The 9,829-nt window shown below is 34.9% G+C and overlaps 1 long non-coding RNA gene across 1 annotated transcript; it reads right to left on the reverse strand.

The window, feature by feature from the left end:
- Positions 1 to 2,072: 2,072 nt before the first annotated feature.
- Positions 2,073 to 3,220, reverse strand: LOC135719479 (uncharacterized). The gene is made up of 3 exons (XR_010521120.2): positions 3,009 to 3,220; positions 2,660 to 2,721; positions 2,073 to 2,500 (listed from the first exon to the last, which is right to left on the reverse strand). It is a non-coding gene; the product is annotated as an uncharacterized lncRNA (long non-coding RNA).
- Between the last annotated feature and the right edge of the window lie 6,609 nt (positions 3,221 to 9,829).

Raw genomic sequence — 9,829 nt, forward strand, 5'->3', positions numbered from 1 at the left:
ACTTACGTGAATAAGAGCAAACCGGCCCACATTGCCAAGCTGCCCATTGAGAAAACTCCAGGTGCTCCAGATGACCAGTGTCCGCGTAACCTCTGATTGGGTATATATTAAAAAATATCACCGGCCCACATAAAAAAAAAATGGTCCGACCCCTATGGCATTTACCAGAATTGCCAGATGGCCAATCCACCCATGAAGGGGAGATCTACTGAGTGAATGAATACTGCTAATTTGCACACCAACAATGTAAACGCAAACCCCATTCACACAGCACGTTGATGGTTGATCCCAGAAAAGTCCCATAAAATTGCCAGTGTGCCTTCTGTGCGAATGCAAACATGTCCTGTAACTGACCTTTCGCAAAGACCCATCCCCTTTTGTTATGTCCGACATCAGATAGAGCCCTCCCAGTGCACAAGAAATGAGTATCATGAAATAATAATCAGAGTACATTACAGCTTAAGCAGATAAACTCTATAACATTTTTTTTATTTATTCACTTTTATTAGTACACTGCTATTTTTTTAAACACCACTGACTACCCTGTTTCAGACATACATAATCAGTGTTACATTAGAAATCTCCTGACTCATGCATCCAAAGGAATCCACATGACTCCAAGGGGTTAATAAATGCCTTCTGATGGTAATCAATCAATTTTTTAATAAAAAGTATCCATATTTATAGGTTTATAAAATATATTTAGTTGCTATATTTTGCTGTCTTGTTGAAACACCCATTTTAGGGATTTTCCTCCTAAGGGCAACATAATCTAAAATAATCTAAAAAGTATTTTGATGTATTCAAACTGATTCATGTTCCCTTGTATATTATAAATAGGCCCAACATGGTGGTATGAAAAACATCCCCATTCCATGATTTTTACCCCACCATATTTAACTATCTTTACAGTGTACTGTGGGTTGCATTCAGTACCCGGTAAGTGTATTGAAATTTAGTCAACGCATGCAGAGCACCATGGATTAGCAGTCCATCGCCTTAACCACTTGGCCAAAAATGGGGCAAAAGGGACTGCCCGTGGGGGGGGGGGAGAAAAGAGAGAGGAAAGAGGGGGGAAAGAGAGAAAAAGAAAAGGAGAAAAGAGGAGGAAAACGTACACTGTATTTTCTCAACATTGTTTACACACAGTTCTATACTTATTGCAAGGTTTATCATCACTTTAATTTTCATGTCTTTTGCGGGATTCGAACCTATACTGTGGCAATGTCGCTTGCATTTTCGCTTGTTCTTTAGTCTCATAGTGCATTCCGGATGTACACATGCAATGCATTTTGGGTAACGTAGTCATTTTTAACTCTTTACCATATAAACAGAGGCGGACACTACTTAAGTATTTTTACTTTCTACATAAAAGTACATTTTCAAGTATTCGTATTTTATTAGTGTTTTTCTTTGGAAAACATACATTCCAAACCATATTATCATAATTTTTACCCCACTACATTTCATTATTTCACGTTTTTAAGTACATTAAATATCTAGTATTTTTTTACTTTTACTTAAGTAAAAAGTACTTTTGTACTTTTACTCAAGAAAGTAAAAGTACACATTTTTATGTAATTAGGTATTAAATCAATTTTAATATGCAATATAAAAGTAATACACAGTATGATTCTACACTGTTAACGATTTCCCTGTATTTTTACAGTACAGTACTGGCAGCACGGTTGCCAGTAAGTTACTGTATTTTGGTTTTACAGTACTGTACTGTAATACCATTTACAGTACACAAACTAGTACTGTATAGTTACAAAGCAGTACTGTACTGTAATTTTACAATATTTTATTACAGTAGTCTATTTTTACAGTAATTTACTGTAATGTCTATATTGACCCATAAATACTATTTATTACTTATTACAATTAATACAATAATATTATATAAAATAGCTAGAGATTTAGGTTTAAATCTATAGTTATTAATATGGTAAAAATGCTAAATTAAAACATAATGAATTAAAAGGCAATCCAAGCAATGTTTGTATCAAAATTTTATTTAAAAAAACATTTAATTGAAACAAACATATTTTAAACAAGATTTTAAACAATAATAAACATATAATCAAGTAACATAAAATAAAATCAACAAGTATAAACAAGTTTGGAGACCCCTGCTGTAACATATTTAACTCTGGCAAATAGAACACTGTTCCATAGTTTGAAGTTTTCAGTTTAAAGTCCATCATCGACTAAAAGGTAACATTTCACTGTGGTAAAAACAACACTGGCTCATAGTTTTAAATATTCTACTTGAATTTCATTTAACACTAAAAATAAATGCATTAAACTGTGGCAGACAGACCACAGTGGCCTTTACTTTGAAGTCGTCCATTCGAACTCAATCAGGGACTGCATGAAGCTGTTCACATGGGGGTTAATGGCCACAGCTTTTCTCTGCACCAAGTTCCTTGTCTTTTTGCTTGCTCCTTGTCTGGATGTGCACTTTTTCCCATCTTTGGAATTAATTCTATCCAGAAACCTGTTAGAAATATCATAAACATTAAGTCAACAAATATAAGATAGAAAAAGATTCTTAAAAAATTAAACTCAGCCTTGAATTTACTCCTATTCTGAAACCTTTTACTCTTATTCTACTGTTCCACACCTAATTACATAAAAATACAGAAGATTTACTTACCTCGGAACAAACTCTTTCCTCAATGGACAGCATCCACCTGGATCCTGTCATGATTGAATGTCCTGAACAGAAAGTACAATTGTTACTGATTTGGACACAACTTTTTATTCTGAAAACAAAATATTTTGTCAATAAAGTCCAGGGACACCTCTGCTAAATAAATACAATTATTAAATTAAATTTCTTATAACCAAAGTCTGAATATTTCTGTTTGTATATTTCTACATGGCAAACTAAGACAATTGTGTACATGTTGTGTATGGTCGTGTTACAGTGTTGTGTGTGGGAATTGTGAATGAGTGTATACATGGGTATTTAAAGAAGCTGTAGTGGTAAAGTGCAAACTTACCGAACATAATGTGCTTGGTGTGTGTCTGGTATCACCCGTTGTGCCTCCACATCTGCCTTAACTCCTGATAAAGTGCAAGGACACTCATGTAAACTACAAATAAAAAGTCAGCCACATTCCTGTGTAATTTTGCATGTGACGTGAAAGCATTTAATATTGCAGTCGAAAAAATACATGACTTGTAACTGTACATCATGTACTTGCCTGGTGCCTTTAAAGATGATCCATAGTAGTTGTATAGGGACGGCACTCGTCAAACTTTTATGACCCCCTCCCCCACCCGGTGACAGTTGCTGTCTGACAGGTCGTTTTTATGACCCCTTTGACAGGGGGCGGGACCATCAATCAAAAATCTGTACAAGTTGTCAACTTTAGACAGAAAGTATTTAATGGTTTTATTGCCGGTCATTTAGAGTGATTGTTTTTCCTGAGTGTGTTTTATGTCAAGCGTATGGTGTCATGTTTAATGACGGCTCGTGTTTCGACATTTGCTGTTTATTGACATTTGATGTCAGATCTCAACCATCCTCCGTCCTTTGCTCGCCCCGTGCGCTTCTCAATACTGACTGTCACACCGCGGGTGTGTTGTTGAATCTAAAGTTTTGCAACAGCATAAGTTTATTTAAAGGCAATCACTAATCATATATATATATATATATATATATTAGATGTACCTGGCTACGCTTAAAGCCGATGTTTTCTATCGAGCTATAGTTTCTGATCAGACACAAAGTCTGAACTAAATAAAATTTTAAACGGTTCACGAAGTCCGGGAATCTTTTCATGACCTGGTCTACAGTTTCACTCGTATTAAAGATCCGGCGGTGTCTGACAAAGCGTCGGGTGATTGTTCATATCTGTCATTTAAAATAAAGTTAATAAATGTAATTCTGTCCACTATGGCAAAATAGGAATTTATTTTAGATTTAGGGGAATCTTTAACCATGTCTCTGATTAAAACTTTTGATTGTAACATCACAAGTTATTTAATTAAATATTCCGTATACGGGTATAGTTTAAGCAATGACCTGAGCCATTACCTTCGGAGCCGTCAATACTACAATCTTTAGACGATAGTCTAAACTAAATAAATTTTTAAACGGTTCAGGAATTCCGTGAATCTTTTCATAACCTGCACTATAGTTTCACGCGTATTAAAGATCCGGCGGTGCCTGACAAAGTACCGGGTGAGCGTTCATATCTGCCATTTTAAAATAATGTTAATAAATGTAATTCTGTCCACTATGGCAAAATAGGATTTTATTTTAGATTTAGGGGAGTCTTTAACCAAGTCTCTGACTAAGACATGTGTATACGTGCACAGATGGTGACAGAGAAACTTATATATGACGTTAATAAACTTTTAAATGTTTTAAGACGTATTCACCCCATTTTGGGGTTTTATTTTTAATTAAAGGCTTCTTAAAACATGTGTGAATATGTGTATATTATACAAAGAGTCTTATATTGTCTGCTCTGACAAAAATAAAGTATTTTTTTAGATTTAGGGGAATTGACTGCGTGTGTCTTATAAATACAACTTGATAATACGTTTGTTTTGTAAAGAGACTTCTTTAAAGTCACGCAAGAATAAAATATTTTAGTTGTAACTGGTTAAACTTAAATCTGTTATTATCTATTTAACTATAAGCTGTATTTTTCTGATAAGACACAAAGTTTTTGATGCTGAACTTATGACCGTGTGTGATAGATATTTCACAGCAGGGTCGGTTTGTAATCTAGGTAGAGTCTTTTAAAACTGTAGTGGTAAAATGTAATATGGTAACTCTGTCAAAAAAAGTAAAAGGTTTATTTTAGATCATAATCTATTTATGGCAAACATTACTGTATCTAAAAGTTTTTAACAACACAATTTATTTAATGAAATACGCAGTACGTGTATAGCAAGGAATTGTACCAAAACCCCCGTAGGTCGACATTTCTTTAGACTAAATCCTATTTATTTTAAACTATATAAAAGCTGATTCGCTTCACGAGATCTGTGAAGCATTTCAAGCAGGGGGTTCTGTTCAAGCCATTAAAGATCGGGGGCTCCGGTGTTTACAATAGAACATACACGGATGCGGGGACATATGGGCCATTAAGAAACTTTTAAACGATTAAAAACATATTCATATCATCTTCTGGGTTTTTGTTTTAAATTAATGACATCTTAAAACCAACTGGGAATATGTGTTTATTACACAATAAAATGTAATTATGGCCGCTCTGACAAAATGAGGGTTAATATAGATTTAGGGAATTCTTTAACCAGTCTCTGATTAAAACACGGGAATGCGTGCACCAAAGTTGTCAGATAACGTAGGATGATGCGCACATATATCTGGCGTTAAGAGCCTTTTAAACGTTTTAAGACATTTCACACCCTATTTTGAGTTTAATTCATTAATGTCATCTAATATCGAAGTGTGTACATGTCTATTTACGATAAATGTAACACGGTAAACATTGTCAAAATAAAAGGGTTCTTGAACATGTTATTCCAGTGGGTGTTTTTTGTTTTGCGAGTGTTCGACATATTTATTGATGTGGAAAAAAGGACCCATTGACAAAAAGTAATAGGTTTATTTTAGATTTCAGGCTTCATTACTCAGATACAGATTAAAGCATGTTATTTCTTATTCGTAATTTAAAGAAACTTAGAAGTTTTAAGACATTTCATCACACATCCTATGATGACATAAACCCTTGTGTTAGCCCTTAGAGGACAACAAAACGGGTGCAAATATTATTTATCAACGTTTGATGTCGTTATAAACCAGGTTGTCACATACGTGACAACAATCATTGCTTTAAAGACAAAACATTTAACAAATTTGACATTTTGTTAAACATGGTTGTGCGTCCATAAACACAACAACAGTTAGCAGTTAGGACATGGCTCTACATAATATTAAAATCACGGGCTTACGTTAAATAGGTAAACCTTAATTTTTACTAAATAAAATAAAAATAAACTATTTGAACATATTATCTGATATTAGGTAAGGTTTAAGATGAATTAGTGTCTATAGATTTACGAATTACATCGTAAAACCCCCAGCGGATATGGTGCGTGTGTGTGTGTGTGTGTGTGTGTGTGTGTGTGTGTGTGTGTGCAATGGCTGTTATCACGTGGTGCGGACCAAACGACCAACGCTGCGGGGGTTGTGAAGCGAAGAATGTTCTGTATAGATGAGAAGTTTTTCCTTCTGAACACAGAACCTTTACCAAAAACGTAACCCCGGATTAACACATCACAGAACAATTTGAACAACCGTGTCGGATTCGTACACACCAGAGGACTGTTTTATGTTTTGCAGAAACTGTGGAAACTTTTGATGCTGCAAAGGTGTCCGAATTCGCAAACAAACTATCAAACGCAACGCGGCGGAAACAGTGGACACGAGCCTTTTGTTGCTGAGAAGGCGATTGAACTCAGAAACAAACAAGCAAGCAAAGTTGTCTACGAAACTACAGATTCTTGAAAAAGATGGCACAAAGATCATTCGAACGACTACGCAATGGCCAGATGGGGTATGTGAACGGGACCGACCTTTTTAAAGATATGCTTAAAAAGAACTACAAGCGCGAGATGTCCAATCTACTATGTACTGTGATATACAAAGAGGCCAATGTGTGCATGCCTCCAAACTATTGCGAAGCTAACGCCGAGTGTGTAACCAGACTCAAGGAAAAAACAGATGTTGTGAAAAGTATAGATGACACGCTCAATAGCATGGTGCAGACGGTGGTACAGGCCCAAGAGGAACCCAGTGTGATTATTAGAAAGGCCCTAGAGATATTTTATGAATGTGACGAGGTCGAGTTTTACGTTGTCAATATCATAATAATGATAGCATTTGTAATTGATGTATGCATTGATATGCTTGTAAAGAAACGAGAAATTAATGTGTGGGAAATCATAGAAAATGCCGTAGATTTCATGTTTTGAAAAGGGTCTTGGTTCATGCATGCACGTTCTATGGTATCTAGACAATATCATAACGTTTAATAATGATGATGCCTAAAAACCATTCGTGTGAGCCAGTGGCATATCTTACGCAAGTTTTTACAGTTGTTTTTTAGTTTTACCAAAAGTTTTAATCTGATTTTATTTTTTACTCAACATTATGATTGATAATCCATGTCCGTCAACAAATGTATACTTTAACAAAAACTACGTTCTAGTAGTTTCAATGTATGGTAACTGTTGTTTTTTCATCATTGATTTTGTATACTGCTTATGTTTTTGTATGTTTTGCTGTACCGGTTTCATAAAAACAAAATATACAAGGATTTTTTGGTCTTAATGTCTGTTGCTACCATAAGATACAAACATTAGAACATTTAGACATCTTGTTCAGACAACGTGTGACATTGCTCATTCTTCATATGTTTTTGCAACACCACACAGAGAAACGTGAAAGATTAATAGAAATTACATGTGACTACATCACATGTCTTTCAGAGGCGTAAAATAAAGTCACCAATGTTAGTATGGGATGCTAAAACAGCACAGGCACAAGCTGATCCTAATTTTGATACCTGACGTCTGTCACATAGTCAAAGCTCATATACTTCATGTCTCTACGAATCCTGACAGAGTTTTAGTTTCATATACACAACACATCAAATGTAAACCACGGTAAACTAAATACATTTGACAGCAAAGATCTCTAATTTTCTGACAACCCCAAAAAAGATGATGGGGTCATCATCAAACATCACTCACTTTTTAGGTAGCGAAAGGTTTTTGTTTATTTTAGTTTAACTCGACACTGAAATTTTAGTTAAGCACACAGAAATGCACAGATTTTACGTTTTAAGTATACATGTGTACATCACATTGCGATTTCAGTCTCAACTAGATCGATGATCTATCAATATTAGCTACAAATGTTGTTAGTATGCTTGCTCTGATTTCACAAAACATCCATATACATTCAAAACCTAGGGGTTCAACGTCTTAAAGTCATCAATTTTATTTCGTACACATCAACCACACCAAAATTTTTAGAATGTGCAAACTGTTTTACTTCGTTTTAAACATGTTTGTGCGGTTTCGGTCTAGATTTTATAGAAAACTTCAGAACATGACACCGTTTTAACATTTACAAAATGATGAAATATTTTACTTTTAAATGGCTCCCATGAGTATGGGTTGCTGTGACAAATACTTTTGATTGTTTGGAAATTATATGAATGCAGAGAAACAACGCAAAAGTTTTGAACTTTAACATAATTTTATATGGGTCCTGATTTTTAAAAACAGTAAGCTGTAATGTTTCTTACACACAAATCTAAACACATCACAAGTCTGAATGTTTATTAGTATGCAAAGGGTTGTTGGCGTATTTTAAACACAAGCTGTTTATCTTAATCTTTAAACAAATGTGTATGACAAAAGTTGTTCTGCCTGAACTGACACTAAGGATCGATGCCGAAATGTTAAATCTAAGTATTTGCAAAACAACCTTGACCACCATATAGGTGTTTTCAATCTAATGGTACCGGTTTTAAATGTGACCAAACTATTTCAAACATTACAAAGTTGTAGTTGGTTGCGTTTTACTTTACAAGGTTTTAACACACATTACTGTTTAGTCACGGTGTGTTTCATTGCATTGCTGCTGCATACAACAGACTCTCTAGTTTATGGTAAAAGGCTTACTAAATAAAAACCTAAGCACTCTGTATTATGTTGCCACTGATGATTTTACAAGTTTACAGTTTCAAACATTTTTGCTATCTTAGCTGTGAAAGATTTAGTAAATAACTCTAAAACATAAACAGTGCTGAAGCATTCTCTTAATCTTCTAGCAACGATTTTCAAGAGATTACCAACATGTATGATGTACTAGCTGTCAAGGGGTCTGTGATATTATTTTTGAAGTAATTAGCTATCTAATGGCTACTGCACAATAACTTAAGCGATAAAGAGGTTGCCAAATGTTACATAACCTATAGAAACGAAACAAGATCAATTACAAAGCCACTGGCATAAGGTTTACACTTAAACAAATCACGCAGATGTTTAAAGTGGTACATGTTTTTTTATTTCTCATCAAGTAAAAGAAATACATCATATGTTATCATTGTAGTGTAGAAATATCACAACGTTTTTCACAAGAATGTGATCATCCATCGGTTCAATAATTTCACAAACATCAATTTGATCATTATTTGATATTGTAAACACACACACAAACACACAGTAATAGTCTCTAAAGATTCTACAGAATACCATTAGCTTTTTGTCATCAAGTTTGTAACAGATGTATCACGAAGCCTGTTTCATGATCTTGAAACCAAACAGTCTTTGGAATCGATACACACAATGTGTATTGATTCATCAGGCATTGTCGGATCCTTCTTGGGGACACAGCTCCATTGGAACATCAGACATTACTTGAGCCGTACAAAGGGTGGTGTTGTTGTAGGGTGATGGTCCGCCATCAGATACTGTGGAGGACTTATTGAGTGCGCAAGTCCAACTGTAGGTTCTATCATCTTCATATTGCTGTGGGGTGGGTAGCGCGAATGTGTCGGTGTAGCAGTAGGAGTCCATAGTTTCTTGAAACTTGTTAGGCGAATGTGTTTGAATGAATCATACTGGTGCCGTTTTAATGACTGTAACGGATAGGCGGAGATAGGAGTCCTGGAGTTAGGGACACCCCTCTCTGAGTGGTAACAACTGCACTTTAAACATCTGCGTGATTTGTTTAAGTGTAAACCTTATGCCAGTGGCTTTGTAATTGATCTTGTTTCATTTCTATAGGTTATGTAACATTTGGCAACCTCTTTATCGCTTAAGTTAT

This window comes from Paramisgurnus dabryanus, chromosome 14 (assembly GCF_030506205.2).
Source record: "Paramisgurnus dabryanus chromosome 14, PD_genome_1.1, whole genome shotgun sequence".
Lineage (NCBI taxonomy): Eukaryota > Metazoa > Chordata > Actinopteri > Cypriniformes > Cobitidae > Paramisgurnus > Paramisgurnus dabryanus.